This window comes from Rhinichthys klamathensis, unplaced genomic scaffold (assembly GCF_029890125.1).
Source record: "Rhinichthys klamathensis goyatoka isolate OS25496 unplaced genomic scaffold, OSU_Roscu_1.1 h1tg000115l_1, whole genome shotgun sequence".
In the NCBI taxonomy this organism is placed as follows: domain Eukaryota; kingdom Metazoa; phylum Chordata; class Actinopteri; order Cypriniformes; family Leuciscidae; genus Rhinichthys; species Rhinichthys klamathensis.
This window is the reverse complement of record NW_026606652.1, coordinates 3004415-3020277: the sequence shown is the minus strand read 5'-3', so window position 1 is coordinate 3020277 and position 15863 is coordinate 3004415. Positions and strand designations below refer to the sequence as shown.

At 37.2% G+C, this 15863-nt stretch overlaps 1 pseudogene; it reads right to left on the bottom strand.

Annotated features, from left to right (window-relative positions):
* Window positions 1–14180: 14180 nt before the first annotated feature.
* LOC130088302 (5S ribosomal RNA) lies at window positions 14181–14297 on the bottom strand (annotated as a pseudogene).
* Between the last annotated feature and the right edge of the window lie 1566 nt (window positions 14298–15863).

The window sequence follows — 15863 nt, the reverse complement described above, 5'->3', positions numbered from 1 at the left end:
GAATTGGAAAACAAAGTAACTTGCGTTACTCATTTGAAAAAAAATAACTGAGCTGTTTTGTTGTCAATTTAAAACCAATACATTACTTGTTACTTGAAAAAGTATTTGATTGAATAACTCACATTACTTGTAATGCGTTACCCCAAACATTGGGTATTACACCATTTTTCTCAAATAATCTTTCCCAGGTATTCCTGTATTAAGCAGGATAATGTACAGTCATTATCACAAAATTGTTATGTGAAGTCATTATCAAAAATGAAACCCCTTCAGGTTGATGCAAGACCTGATCACCCTGTTTAGGTTTATTTTGTGATAATGACTTCACATTTTCCCATACATACAGTAGGCCTATGTAATAAAATGGCATACACATCTTTTTTTTAAAAAATTACATCATAGGGTAATAATGTTATGGTGTATTGTGTTAATGCACTCTATGTATCCCAAGACAAACTATATTTATACAATTTTGTGATGTTTGGAATAATCTGAATATAAAACTTGACTCATCAATATTAATTAGGATCATTCATTAGTTCAACCTGATTTGCTTAAAAGGCAGATGTTGGTAAATAAGTATTGCCATATTTATAGCCAATGTATGATTACTGTTAATCATGTATGTATTTCCCATAGGAGACGGGGCATATGATTAATACACTTCTGTTCAACCCAGTGTGCAAACTATTTTTTTCTCATATGGATCTTCCATTGAACAAGCAGTTAGATAAAGGTAAAAACAAATCCATATATTTATGATATGGGTTGTAATTTATGATTACAAGGGCCATAATGATGAGCAGGCACAGACAGACTCTGTCAGCATGAAGGGGATTGTGTGTCCTGAAGCGTAAGAGTGTCTGTCCTGCCATATGTGGACATTATGTCCATGTGCTCTCCTTTCTTTATGTGTTAGGCCGTGCATATATGTGTATGTATGCATGAGATCACCTACACTAAGCCACCCAATCGAGCATGTCTCCCATGGGGGTTCACAGCGCCTTCGCAACGTAAATCAAAGGCGTGGAAGCAACTCACCAGTTCAAAGCACAGCAGCAATGTGGATTGTTCTGGATGGATCTGAGAATGGCTCACTCAGCCATTAAACAGGGTGAGGCTCGGTACAGGGAATAGAGAGGGCAGAGGCGGGCTTTGATGTCACTAGATTTCATGTTTAGAAGTGAAATGCCAGGGAAGTACATCCTGATGTGCATAATACAAACCTGAACCCGGGTCAGAGGAGTTATGAGAAGCAGGAAAATGTACAAATGATATGAATTTAATTGGAAGCTGTGGTTGGTGCTCACCGGTGCTTTTAGTGTAATATACCAAAGTAAACAGAATGATACACTGTTGTAGGCAGATGAAATGTATATTTATATTTATATATTTATCTGTATTTCATAAAGATTTTTCGTGATTAATGGTTGATCATTTTGGAAATAGATTATTTTTTGCATGAATCAATGCTCTTGATGTTTAAAAATAGTCTGTTTACTGACAAGTTTGCTATTGCTGTGTGTTCAGTTAACCTTTAAAAGGTACAATATGTAAGAATTTTGTAATAAAATATCCAAAAATCACGTGCACAGTGTGATATATTTCCTGCAGTTGTGTACTTACAATATCCCAAAAGTCTCCAAAGATTTTTTATTTCAGAGAAATTCCAATTTTAAATAAGTGGCCGTCCCGGAAAAAAATGTCGCCTGTCAATGACGCAATATCCGCGCTATCCTCGGTTTCCGTTCATATTGCCATAGCCATGACGTAATCATGGCGACAGACGTGGACAACTGCGTAGTGCGTAACGTTTAGTGGCACGCCGTTCTTGTTTCTTTCACACATAGACCATGGCAAGCAGACTTTGGGACAAACAAGGAGAACTAAAATGAGGATCAATATCAGTGTGGCGTTTTTGAGATGCCGAGAGCTCCATGTCCGCGACTAACTTGGACTTGACAGAGCTTCACGAGCCACGACTTGACAGCTTTATTAGACAGGTGAGCAAAAACAAATCAATGTTATATAACGTTAGCTCAACATGATGAAATGTTAGAATATGGTCAGTATGTTATTCTAATGTTGATCTAGCTTACTGCTAGTTTTGTATAGCAAACGAACTAACACGTAGTATAACATTATAACTTTCAACACATATTTAAATGCCGTTTAGTGTGATAGTGTAACGTTAGACCAAGTGAAGCAGCTCTGCGTTACCTCACAAGTTTAATTCGTCTAATAAACTGACCTGTGTGAGTAATCCAGCACTTGCGGGTAGTTCGATAGAATTAAATGTCCTTATTCCTTTATATCCGAGGGACTCGCGTGTGATATCTGTCTCTTTAGCAATCATGACCTGCTTCATACCACTGTAATGTTAAAAAACATAAACATCCATAAACATTATTAGATCCATCAGCTTGACAGCAAGTCCTATCATTCAGCTCATCACTTCGTCATAAACCTATGCCTTTGTTATTGGAAACTGCGCCCTCTTGTGGCGAAAAAAATCGTACATATTGTGCCTTTAATATGATTTAATATGGGAAATTAGTAAAGTAGTATATGGTCCATTTCTCCTTGTAATGTAAAAAAAAAATCCCATATATCATATAGTTATTTTAGATCAGGGGAGCAGAACTCAACAGGCCTCAGCTACAGCCCTGGAGAGATTAGGTGTGTTCGACTCGAAGTGGACCGATCGCTGTATGACATCACAGTGCCATGAGAGCGTTTAGAGAGCCGAACACACCTTTTAGCTTCAACACCTGACATAGCTAATCAAGTCCTTCTGGCTTATTTGAACATGTGTGTTGGATAGGGCTGCAGCAAACGATTATGTTGACAATCGATTAATCTAACGGTTATTGAAACGATTAATCGACAAATCGTCGATTATTTATCCAAGTAATCAGTAGGCTTTGATCGATTATTTCACTTTTGCAATTAGTTAAAATATTGAGTTATACCTATTGTAACTAATAAATAAAACAAGAAAATCACTTCAGCTTTTGAAAATGTCTTTTTAATAAACTTCGAGCCAACCGAGTAGACGAATCTCCTTCTGGTTTTCTTTCCTCCTCAGAAGTCTTCAGTAATCCTGGTACTGTATTTTTATTAAGTCTGGGAATTGTAATAACTGTTTAATAAGACTAAAAATACGAATATGTAATATTGTGCATATTAAAAAAAAAAATGCTCCTCTCTAAAGTTTTTTTTTTAAAACTAACTATCGAGTTTATGGTCATTGAATGGCTTTCCTGAGGTAAATGTGACGCAACATATTGTTTGCAAGCTGTTTTATTGACGTCTTTCTGCGGTTGTAACACTGGTTAAGTGAATACATTAGAGATGATTCATTTCAGTAAGTTGTGCTGTATCTTTCAACATGCTTTTTGATATTCATTTATGTTTATTTCGGGCTGTAACTAGCTGTAAAGAGGAAGAGATGATAGGTTCACGTGCAGCTTGACCTGAGGCGCTATAGCGATCTGTCACACCACATTAAAGAGTGCCCAAACCACATGTATTGTTTGAATTCCATTGTAAAATTGAGCTGAGACATTCTTTTATATTAAAAGTAACCTGCTCTGTCTTGTCTGATAGCGCGTTGTCTGTACGTGTCCTCTTTGCTCTGTGATGTACCTTTCACTGCGTGGGAAAAAAGGACGTGTGGCGTGAGAACAGTGTCAATTGCGTGAGTTTGAATGAGTGAGAGTTAACGGCCCTGCATTTGACAGCATTTTATTTTATTGATTTTTTTGTAGTTATGTTAAATCTTCCCACATTCTATGGGTTCAGCTTCATTTGCACTCCGAAGCGCCATGTCTTCTATTGGTTTGGATCCAGGAGGGTTGCATTACAATATTGCACTACAGCGCCCCACTGGTCAAACCCTGTTATTGCAGGCCCTTCAATAGGTCAAATGAGATCAAAAGACTATTCAACAGCCAACATGACATCATGACTTTGCGTAAACATACACGCCACTTTCAATTCAAGTGGCGTGTTATCTATACGCATTTTGTGCTATCCGCGTGTATGTCCACGCCGAAATCTTTTGCGTGTATGTCTACGCCATTAAATGTCCGAGTGATTCCGCGTGTATGTGTACGCCGTTAAATGTCCGAGCGAAACGAAGCAAAATCTATATCTACATCTGTGGAGCGATATTTCTTTTCCTAGGATGGTAGGAGAAGACTCATAAAATGGTATTAACCCCAGTGACGGGTAGGTTTAGGGACGGGGTTGGGGTAGGTCATATATTTATATATACATAATACAGTAATATAACGTTAAGTCAAAGGCGTTGATAAACACGCTGAAAAGCGATTATGCGTGTTGATAGCACGCCAAAAATGGAAATACGAATTGGCGTGTCATACACACGCCATTTCATGAGATCAGTCTGCAACAGCACAAATATTTGTCGACAATTGTTTGTGTTGGAGCAGGGTTGGAACTAAAATCTGCAGGGCTACGGCCTTCCACGAACTGAGTTTTGCACCCCTGATTTAGTTAATTTAATTATGTAGATGAAAGTGGACGGATAAAATAATAATTAAAATCAAGTCTGCATATTGATTATCTGACACTTAAAATCAATTCTATAAAATCAATATTGGTATTAGTCATAAAGTTGACATTTTAGAAATGTGGTGAAAAGATGATTGAATTCATCTTTAATTTTTAATCTAAAATCTTAAATTTTATCTTAAATTTATTTTTTTATCTAAAATCTTTCATCTTTAATTAATTAAATTGTGTTCCACAGAAGCATGGTTTGGAAAGACATGAAGGTAAAGTAAATAATGACAGAACATTGGGCCAACTATCACATTTAAAACTGCTGGTGCAAATGATAGGCAAGTGCATATTGTTGATCCCTCCGATATTTCAGGAAACTACACAAAGGCAATCTCCAGCATGCCATGAGGACTCATTAATCTGTTTCTCTCTCTCACTGTTTCATTCATTCAGGTCCAGCGTAAGAGACAGGAAGGACATCAATAGTGTTTGTAATGCCAATGGGTCAGGCTTTGTGTTTTTGCTGTATTCAGTCCTTGGATGGGATTCATGCTTAACAATGTTTCACAAGACTTCTGAGATCAGAAGCTCTGATAGCCAACAGGAGCAGAATGATGGAGAGAAAGAGTGTTTGCTCCTTGGCTTTTCTCCATTATCCCCCACAATCTCTTATGTGGGCCTTGGCTGTCAGGAAATCAATTATAATACGTGGAGGAATGAAGAGAGGAATGGTACAGTATGGAAATCAGTGTTGGAGAGTAGCTAACTAAAATTGCAACACTGCTAAATTAATTTTTAAATAATTTTGAATGTTTTTTAAGTTTAGTCGTGAAACTGTCTTAACTGATACACATTCGGAACACTAGATTTATGGTCAGTTATGTATTGTAAATTGATTTGTATTGATGCTATTTAGTGTAAATGGGTCTCTTTACAGAGGGATAGACAGAATACAGGGGAAAAAAAATAATTTTTGTTATATACAGTGGTGGCCAAAATTATTAGAACGGTAAGATTTTTTTATGTTTTAAAAGAAGTCTCTTCTGCTCATCAAGGCTTCATTTAATTGATCCAAAATACAGCAAAAACAGTAATATTGTGAAATATTTTTACAATTTAAAATAATAGTTTTCTATTTGAAAATATTTAAAAATGCAGTTTATTCCTGTGATCAAAGCTGAATTTTCAGCATCATTACTCCAGTCTTCGGTGTCACATGATCCTTCAGAAATCATTGTAATATGATGATTTGATGCTCAAGAAACATTTTTTATTATTATCATCAATGTTGAAAACCGTTTTCTTCAGGATTATTTGATGAATAGAAAATTCTAAAGAACAGCATTTATCTGAAATAGAAAGCTATTGTAACATTATCACTACCGTTCAAAAGTATGGGGTTAGTAAGAATTTTTTTTTTTTGTGGAAAGAAATTAAAGAAATTAATAATTTTATTCAGCAAGGATGCATTAAAATGCTCAAAAGTGACAGTATAGACATTTATTATGTTGCAAAACCTTTTCAATTTCAGATAAATGCTGTTCTTTTGAACTTTCTGTTCATCAAAGAATCCTGAAAATAAATTGTACACATCTTCCAACATTGATAATAATAATAAATGTTTCTTGAGCAGCAAATCAGCATATTAGAATAATTTCTGAAGGATCATGTGACACTGAAGACTGGAGTAATGATGCTGTAAACTCAGCTTTGATCACAGGAATAAATTACATTTTAAAATATATTCAAATAGAAAACAGTTATTTAAAAATTGTAAAAAATATTTCACAATATTTCTGTTTTTGCTGTATTTTGGATCAAATAAATGAAGCCTTGGTGAGCAGAAGAGACTTCTTTTAAAACATTAAAAAATCTTACCGTTCTAATAATTTTGGCCACCACTGTATATATATATATATATATATATATATATATATATATATATATATATATATATATATATATATATATATATAGCAATAGCAATAAAACAGATTTGCTTCTTCTGTATACAAACTCCATAATTTTTCTATTCCCATTGATAGCTCCTTCATCTCCCCCTCCCCTCAGGTTAAGAGTCGGGTGTCATCTTCGATAGCACCATCTTTTACGTCTCATGTTAATAATGTTACACGGTCTGCTTACTACCATCTTCGAAACATCAACCGTCGGTGTGCTTTCCTCACGCCTCACTCTACTGCCATTCTTGTTCATAGTTTAGTCACTTCTCGTTTAGATTACTGCAATTCTCTATGCCTCCCGCATAAAACCCTCCATAAACTTCAACTGGTCCAAAACTCAGCTGCTTGTATTATCACTCGTACCTCCTCTATTCATCCCATCACTCCTATCTTACAACAGCTCCATTGGCTCCCCATCATTTACCGTATCAACTATAAAATACTTCTCCTCACTTCATAATCTTGCCCCTTCATATCTTTTTGACCTCCTCCACACCCGCTCGCTCGGAACCATTTTACTGTTCCCCGTGTACGCCTTGTTACTATGGGGAGCAGAGCTTTCTGCTGCTCTGCTCCTCAGCTCTGGAACTCGCTTCCACCGGATCTCAGTAATATTGATTCCCTCTCACATTTTAAATCCAAACTCAAAACCCATCTGTTTTGAATAGCTTACTGCCTCTGCATTGTCTTTTTCAATTGTATTGTATTTCATTGTTTTTACTTAAATATTGTTATTGTCTTATTGATGATGTATGGTGACCTTGAGTGTCAAGAAAGGCGCCTATAAATAAACTGCATAATAATAATAATATCAACCTTCACCATTTGAAATGCACACTTGGATGCATGTTTTTTTTGTTTTGTTTGCAGTTCATATTTTCCTTTGTTTTCCTAGATCTTTAAAGATTAAGTTTATGAGCTGTATAATTTTTTTTGGACAAAACATAGGCCCACACTTTTTCAAACTTGATTTATTTAAGATATTTATCACTGTAGTGTATCACATCCAGCTTACTTGGCCTCAAGGTTTCCACATGAAGTTATCAACCTTGGAAAGAAAGCGATAAGGTACTGTTATCAGACACATCTGTTTAACCTGCAGGTTTTTTCCGCCCTGTGACTTTGAAAGAGCAAAACAGCTATCAGTGAGAACTAATAGAGAACTCTGTTGCTCTGCCTTATGCCTTAGGCTGCTTATATTTCTAGATTTAAAGGAATAGTATACCCAATAATTCATTGACTCACCCTCATGTCATTCCAAACCTGTGTGACTTCCGTGGGGCTTCCGTGGGGCACAAAGAAAGACATTTAGCTGTACGTCCATGCTGCTCTTTTTCCATGAAATGAATGTATTTTGGGACCAGGGACAGCCATGGTAACCATTTATATTGTAAGTAAGGAATTTATCATTTTATTATGAACTATCCCTTTAAAAGCAGAAGCTTGTCAACTCAATCGTCGCCTGCTTGTTTCTCCAGTTTCATCAACTAATCCACCTCTCTTTCTTTCATCCTTCCTCAAGGTTACCGTTTGACGCAGGTTGAAGCATGTGGCTTGTAAAACAGATTGCATTTATGATAATGAGGCTACTTGAGGGTAACATCAAACCCTATTTTCATTCCATCACCTCCAAGGCTGACATATCCAATCAATTTGAAACTGATTGTGAATCAATTTCCTAATGATGGGAAATCAATATTTAATCTGTGAATGCAAGGTGAGATCTTGATCAAGGTACAGTAGAGGTTTTCCCATCCTGTACTTCCAGACGGTTTTATCTTTCACTTTTAAGTACAAAGCTTCCAAGAGAGTAATAAGAAATTCACATCTATCTTTCTCAAAACCAAATTGCAAGCAAATAAATAAATAAGGATCACTAAGAAGGGAAATCTCTGGGCTCATAGCTCCCGACTCTATCTCTTTTTTTTTTCTCCTCCGAGAATGGAATATTTCCTCTAACAGCTGCAGTGTGCGCAATTTTCATTTTGTCATTTCTGGCCTTCCAGATATCCCAGCTAAGCTTCTGCTGAGGTGACCCATCACTCTCCAGTCTCCGTAGTTGAGCCAAGCTCTGAAAAAAATACACCGCTTTACTGCTCACCATGTGTGACGGGCTCTCTTGTGCATGTGTAGAGAGTGTGAGTGTGTGCACAGCCTTGGTTTCCTTCCTCCCCTGTTCCTTTGCAGGAGACCTTTGGTGTGAAAGGCAATCATATTACCCCCAGCCCTGCGATAAGAAGGACTGGCTTGCTCACAAAGAATTAACCGGAGAAAGCGAGCCTCCGGTGGTTTTGGTTTAACCCAGGGCCAAACATTTTGGTGAGGTTTTCCACCCATCATTTCAGGGAAATTGGATCTTTGGCTGAGAGGTATGTGTTCAGGAGATGGAATACGGTGTGAAATTTCACCACATCCTCCCGATGCATCATCAGCAACACTAGTGAGAAGGCCTGTGAAAGGAGTCAGCAGCTCAGAAATTAGGGTGCGCTTCCCAAAAGCATCGTTATCCAAATATGCTCGCAAGTTCCGCTGAATTGTGTTGGTAACTACGGAAATTGTGACCATAGTTGGCTTCGGGAAACACTCCCCTGAATCGCTCACACTTGTCTGAAAATGATGTTAACTCACCTCAAGGGATGAAAAATGCAAGTAGGACATATAGGCCTTGTATTGAAGACAAGATACTTTTTTTTAAAGTCAAGACCGAGAATTTCAACCACCTGTGAGAAGTAGTTCTTCTAGCAACATCTTCAACTATGGGCACAGTAACAGTTTAATTGGTATTTATTGTGTGAAAATTTGAATCATTTTCACTGTAAATATGGAGAAAGTTTATGTTTATTCCATTATTTTTGTATTATTCATAATTATCCAATGTAGCATGTATTTTCATAGTTTAACATTGAACTCTGGATTTGGGACAACTTTAAATATATTAAAATCTATACATAAAATGCACTTAAAAAATAATAAGCTAAAAAAAGTATTTTCTTGTAAAACGTACTCCAACAATATTTATTTTATTTACAGCTTCAAAAAATCATTTTTACAGTGTTCATTGGAACAAAAATCAACCCCTCTGACATGAAAGTTGAAGAAGCACCAAACTATTCTTGCAAGAAGACCGTTTATATGAGAAGCACATGAGACATGATGCGGAAAATTTGAAAGCTGCACATTATATACCAAATGTGCCGCTGACAACCTTTTGCAGTGCAGAATGTTATATTAAAAAAACAATTTTTATATCCTCGCTGGCACCTTAAAGGAAATGAATGTCATCCAGTTGAAATTGGTTTCCTTTTCCCTTCAGTATGTTATAAACTCTGCAAAAACTGCTCCCAGTTTTCTGCTCACTTTTATTTTTTCAGTCTTTCAAAGATATATTGCTGTGCCTTGTTTTACACACAAACGCCTTTAGATTTCTGTCATCTGTAAAAAGAATTAGACCTGCTAAGGCAAGATTATTGACAATTATTGATGTAAATATCAATGAAGTAAGCAATATTGGTTATATGAAAAACTATCTTATAAATAATTATAAGATAAATAACATGAATCAACAATTAAATGACCAAATAATCATTTGATAACTAAGAATATTTGTTTAATAATGATATTAGTGATCTTTTCCCCCTTCTTTTTGTGGCTTACTACTATATCTAATACAAAGAGCCAAAAGCCTAAAATAAAATTGGTATTTATTTCATGTCCAACTAGCTTTTATTTCCTGAGTCTAGCGCAGCCAGTGCTCTAAATCAAAGTTTCTCCTCCAGGTCTCCCAAAGTGTTGTTCACCGGTGGCAGTGATAGTGATCCACCTCATACTAAAGTGAATATAATGGTGTCGTGGCACACAGAGAGAAAGTAACGGAAGGCGTCCTCCTGAGAAATGCCTGCGGAGAGCCATGGAGGTGAGCAGCTAATTATGAGTCTATCCCCCTCTTCCTCTTCCTCTTTCATTCCCTTCCTTTCCTTTCCTTCAGAGGTTCATCTGCATGTTTCTGAAGCTCTCCAATTACCACAGCAAAACCCCTGGTCACTACCAGAGGGAAGATGATGGAACAGGAAAGAAAGAAAAGAGGAATAATATTAAATTACATGAATAATTAAATACATACTTAGTCTCTTGGATTGCAATTTATCCCCAAAAATGCTTTTGGATCCCAGCATTGCATTATATTGCATATGTGACCTTCCATCTGCTGTTATAGAGATACGAGAGGGAGAAATGCTTTTGCTGAAAACGCTTAAAATAAGAAAGCCATCATCAATTATAATGAATGAGTATGTGTCTGTTCCACTTAGTCATTTTCCACGCTGACTTTCATTTCCCCAACACTAAAAATAATTCATTTGCTCAAACGCTCTCCAGTTTGTATGTCCAAAATGCTTCTTTATTTGAGGATTCAACATTCAAATTACATCCCCTGCATGATGCACATACTTCTTCTATGTCTCTGCATTCTGCAAATAGTACAGGCCACAATTTCACCATGTTGCATTGGCTTTCACCCAGACTGGGCAGGACTGCAGGTGAAAAGTGTTTTCTTGATGAACATTAACCTTCACAGGGTCAAGTACCATCAACTTCCAAACAACTGCAGTCTTGAGTCCTTTGACAGAAATGTAGACAAATGTGTGTCAATTAGAGTGATATAGAAAGCTGTTCTCCATAATGATGTGCAGTTGGCAGTGTTTAAGATTAAGTTGTTTGCATTTTGGTACCTTGTTGCAGCTGATACTAATTTTTGATAATATGCTGTCTCATAACTTTAAACGTCCTACTTTTACAGTATTTCTTGAGAGACAAGAACATGAGGGAGAAGTAAAGCTATCAAAGTGTATGTTTTTCTGTGCTTCATGGGATAAAGCACCCACTTGAAAATTAAAAATTTGTGATGCCATTGTTGTCATTTTGTTGCTGATATAAATATATCTAAAATATATCAGTTCTGGAGATTTTGGTCTTTCCCCATTTAGGTAAATAGAAGTTGCCTAGACTAAAGAATTGAAAATAGCTGCTTGGGTGTATGCCATTCAAAGGGTCATCGAATGCAAAATTCACTTTTATATGGTGTTTGCATATAAATGTGTCTTTGCAGTGTGTGGACACAACCAAAATACAATGAAAAAAAAAATCCATTCACTAATTTTATCCTCAAAAAGCCTAAACAGTCTCAATATGATGTCTGACCCATGTCTGAATATGATGTTTTCACCAAGGCTGCATTTATTTGATCAAAATACAGTAAAACTGTAATATTGTGAAATATTATTACAATTTAAAATAACTGTTTTCTATATGAATATATTTTAAAATGTAATTTATTCCAGAGCTGAATTTTCTGCAGTAATTAATTCAGTCTGTCAGGTTGCATGATCAATCAAGAATCTTTCTAATCGTGTTGCTCCTGAAACATTTCTTTTTAATATTAATGCTGAAAACAGTTGTGCTACTTAGTTGACATGAAACGGAAGTTGCGATAAGTTTTTCTTCCCTATTGTGACGTATAGCCGAGTGAAACAGCTTCTGGAATGAGAAAAATGTAGGGCGAGACTTGATTTCGTCCTTCAGGAATTGATTGGATCGTAGGAAGTTGGGCGTTGATGTCTATATGGAGGCAGATCTGAATGCTATTTGTAGTCAGTTGCGGTGGATATTTAGTCCCACCCTCAGTCGAGACACACATAATGAAGAGAACAGACATCGTTTTGATTAAGGATTATGAAGGCATATTAATTTATTTAATTTTTTTAAAATAATGATGTGCACGGATAAATAATTCATAATAAGCTCTACAACATTCTGTAAAAGAAATTGTCACTTTAGATTTCATGGTGACTTTAATATTTTTGTGGAAACTGCTGAATACAAATATTTGTTTAAAAATAATATATTTCATTTAATATTAAAATGTTTATAATGTTGTGATGGCTGATTTCACAAAAAAACTGAAAAATTAGATCAGAACTTTAGTGGGTTACATGCAACATTTTAATCTGTTAGGTCTAAACATCTCAGTGAATTTCATGTGCCTGATGAGGACCAACGCATTCTCATCCCAAGGCGTCACTAAATGACAATTTTGACCATGCTTCAATATTCGACGCTTTAGGCACCCTTTAGCGTCAGTTACATGACGCGATCCTAGCGGTTTACCTAAAGGTAAAGCGTCAGTAAGATGACGCCCTAGGCACCCTTTAGCGTCATGTAACTGACGCTAAAGGGTGCCTAAAGCGTCGAATATTGAAGCATGGTCAAAATGATTCCCAAGGCGTCAGTTTGATGACGCCTTGGGATGAGAATGGGCTGTGAGGACCTAACAGGTTGAAACATTTCATGTGGTTGTAAACATTTTTTGAGCTTTAATTTCAGTGTGCGGCCATCTATCTACCTTTGTTTTTGTCCAGCACCTAATCTGAATTTTGGATTTAATGAGTAAACAACACCAAAATGTATTTTATTTTAGCTGTACTGGCTTCCCTGTAATATCTACTTATCTATCCATCATTCTCAGAACAAAAACAAGAGAAATTTAGAAATCCATGAAAGGCAGGGTATGTTTTTAGAGCCGCAGTGAAGTGAAATATTCAGTGTGGGAGAGGATGACACTTCAGTGCATCTACCTGACCATGTTCATGTAGGCAGATCCATTAGGGTTTCAGAGCCATCATCACAGTTTTCCATGTTCTCCAAAGCCGGGCTTGTTCAAATGGCCCTCTAGCCTCTCTAACATGTTGTTTTGCTTTTACTAAAACTAATGTTTCTTTCTCTTTTGCTCTTCCTGTGCATTACACTTTCTGTACTTTTCTCTCTCAGTCCCTAGTGGACTGCAGAACACCTCGCTAAAACATTTCCATCGTTGTCTATCTGTAGTCCTGTAGCGTGGGGTGGATAATGGCCGGTCATGGCTGACAGCTCATTGGGTTACTAGGGTTATGTGCTGTGCTGTTCAGTATTCTCATCATGGTGCATTTCCTCCTCCATCACCTCCAGCTCGTTTTAATACACCTCTATAATGCCTGTCTCACCAACTCCCACAGTGTCGTGACATCCACACATCATGCCATTAGATACATGGCCCTGCTCCCAATGCATGAAAAGAGCTGAATTACAGGAAGCTTATGTCCACAATATTAGTCACCTGTCAACTCAGTGCTTATTTGTTTTGAATCTATAAAAAACACAGCAGACATTTAGCAATCTTGTCGCATTAAGATATTAATAATAATAATAATTCATTACATTTATATAGCGCTTTTCTAGGCACTCAAAGCGCTTCACATGGAAGGGGGAATCTCCTCAACCACCACCAATGTGCAGCATCCACCTGGATGATGCGACGGCAGCCATATTGCACCAGAACGCCCACCACACACCAGCTTACTGGTGGAGAGGAGACATAGTGATGAAGCCAATTGGTATATATATATATGGGGATGATTAGGAGGCCATGATGGACAGAGGCCACTGGGCAAATTTGGCCAGGATGCCGGGGTTACACCCCTACTCTTTCGAAAGACATCCTGGGATTTTTAATGACCACAGAGAGTCAGGACCTCGGTTTAACGTCTCATCCGAAGGACGGTGCTATTTGACAGTATAGTGTCCCCGTCACTATACTGGGGCGTTAGGACCCACACAGACCACAGGGTGAGCGCCCCCTGCTGGCCTCACTAACACCTCTTCCAGCAGCAACCTGGTTTTCTCAGGAGGTCTCCCATCCAGGTACTAACCAGGCTCAGCCCTGCTTAGCTTCAGTGGGCAACCAGTCTTGGGCTACAGGGTGATATGGCTGCTGGATTGATAAAATCCAGCAGCCATTACCCTCTGCTAAAAGCACACACAACCCATTATGGAAGCTTATTTACACCACGGAATAAAAAATAGTTCCAATTGTGAGATACTGTATGAACTCGCAATTGTGAGAAAAAAGTCGCATTTTACCTTTTTTTATTTTTATGTTTTATTATTCCGTAGTGAAAATGAGCTTCCATACCACAAAATTTGAACTCCAAATTGAAGCAAATCTCCTAATGAAATGTGGTTTCGAACACCTTTGTGCATGGCCAAATCTAATACGAGACCTTGTTAAATTACAGGTGAACTCCATTTGCAGGTCCTAATACTGAAGGACACATCTCTGGTGAATTTTCGAGATGTCTTCTGCCCTAGTGGGTGTATAATGGAGGCTGATGGGTGCTACTAACCGCTAGCACACAAGCCTTCGCAGAGCCGCTAATGCCCTGCAGATATTGACCCCACATCCATCATAGTTCCCATCGTGCTTTCCCACCAGATGCAAAGTGCTTCTGCCTGTTTTCCAGAAGCTAAGTAAGAAATGTTTACAAATTGAAAAGAAGCTCTTTGAGAAAAAATTAAAAATAAAAATCACGTACACGTAACCCGCTAGCTGCTAATTGTTGGGAAATTAAATGTGTCTCGTATAGCCAGCGGTGGGAAGGGTTGAGGAATCAATGTATTGATCGCACGTCCAGCTTACTGTTTCTAATCCTGCAAATCTTGTGTTGCTGCTAGAAGTGCCGTATTGAATATCTGAAGGAACCAGACGTGCTGCTTAAGTGTAATTTATGTAATGCAGTGGATGTGTGTGTTGAGTTTCATTCCAGCAAGTGCTCACTGATTTCGGGAGCTATTAAATAAATTTATTTAGCTGCAGTGGTTGACAGGATCAACACATGGGAACTCCAAAACCAACTCATGTTCTTAAGGTATTAATTTAAGCAAAACTAACAAATGTCATAATCATAGAACAAAGAATTTTAGATGATCGATTATTCATTTAGCACTGTATGCATTACAGGTTTAGTCACCCAGTGTAATGACACACCAAGTTTAATGACACACAGTTTATTTTATTAAACACAAAACTGAAGAAAACAAGTCGCTGGAGGTCCAAAACAGCACAAGGTAAAGAAAGCCAGGCTTATCACATCAGTGACTCGCATTGGTTTTCAGTGAGTTAGTCATTCCAGTGTCTGTTTAGGTTTAAAACACGAACTCTGTCATATTCTGTGATTCTTTCTGAAGAACAAATGTTTTTATCTGTCATGTGTATGTTGCAGTGCAGTGTTGGGGTAGTTACTCAAAAAAAGTAATTAGTTACTAGTTACTAGTTACTTCTGTAAATTGTAATGAGATTACTTTACTAGTTACTGCGTTTGAAAAGTAACTTCACTACTTATTACTTTACTTTCCCGTTTCTTAATTTACCATGTAGATATATGGACAAATATCATAGCCCTATCATCACTTAGCCTGTCTGCATAGTGTTTATTGTATAAATTTATACAAAATGGCATGTAAAACCATATGAAAGAACAATATCCCTGTCTGCACAAAGAAATA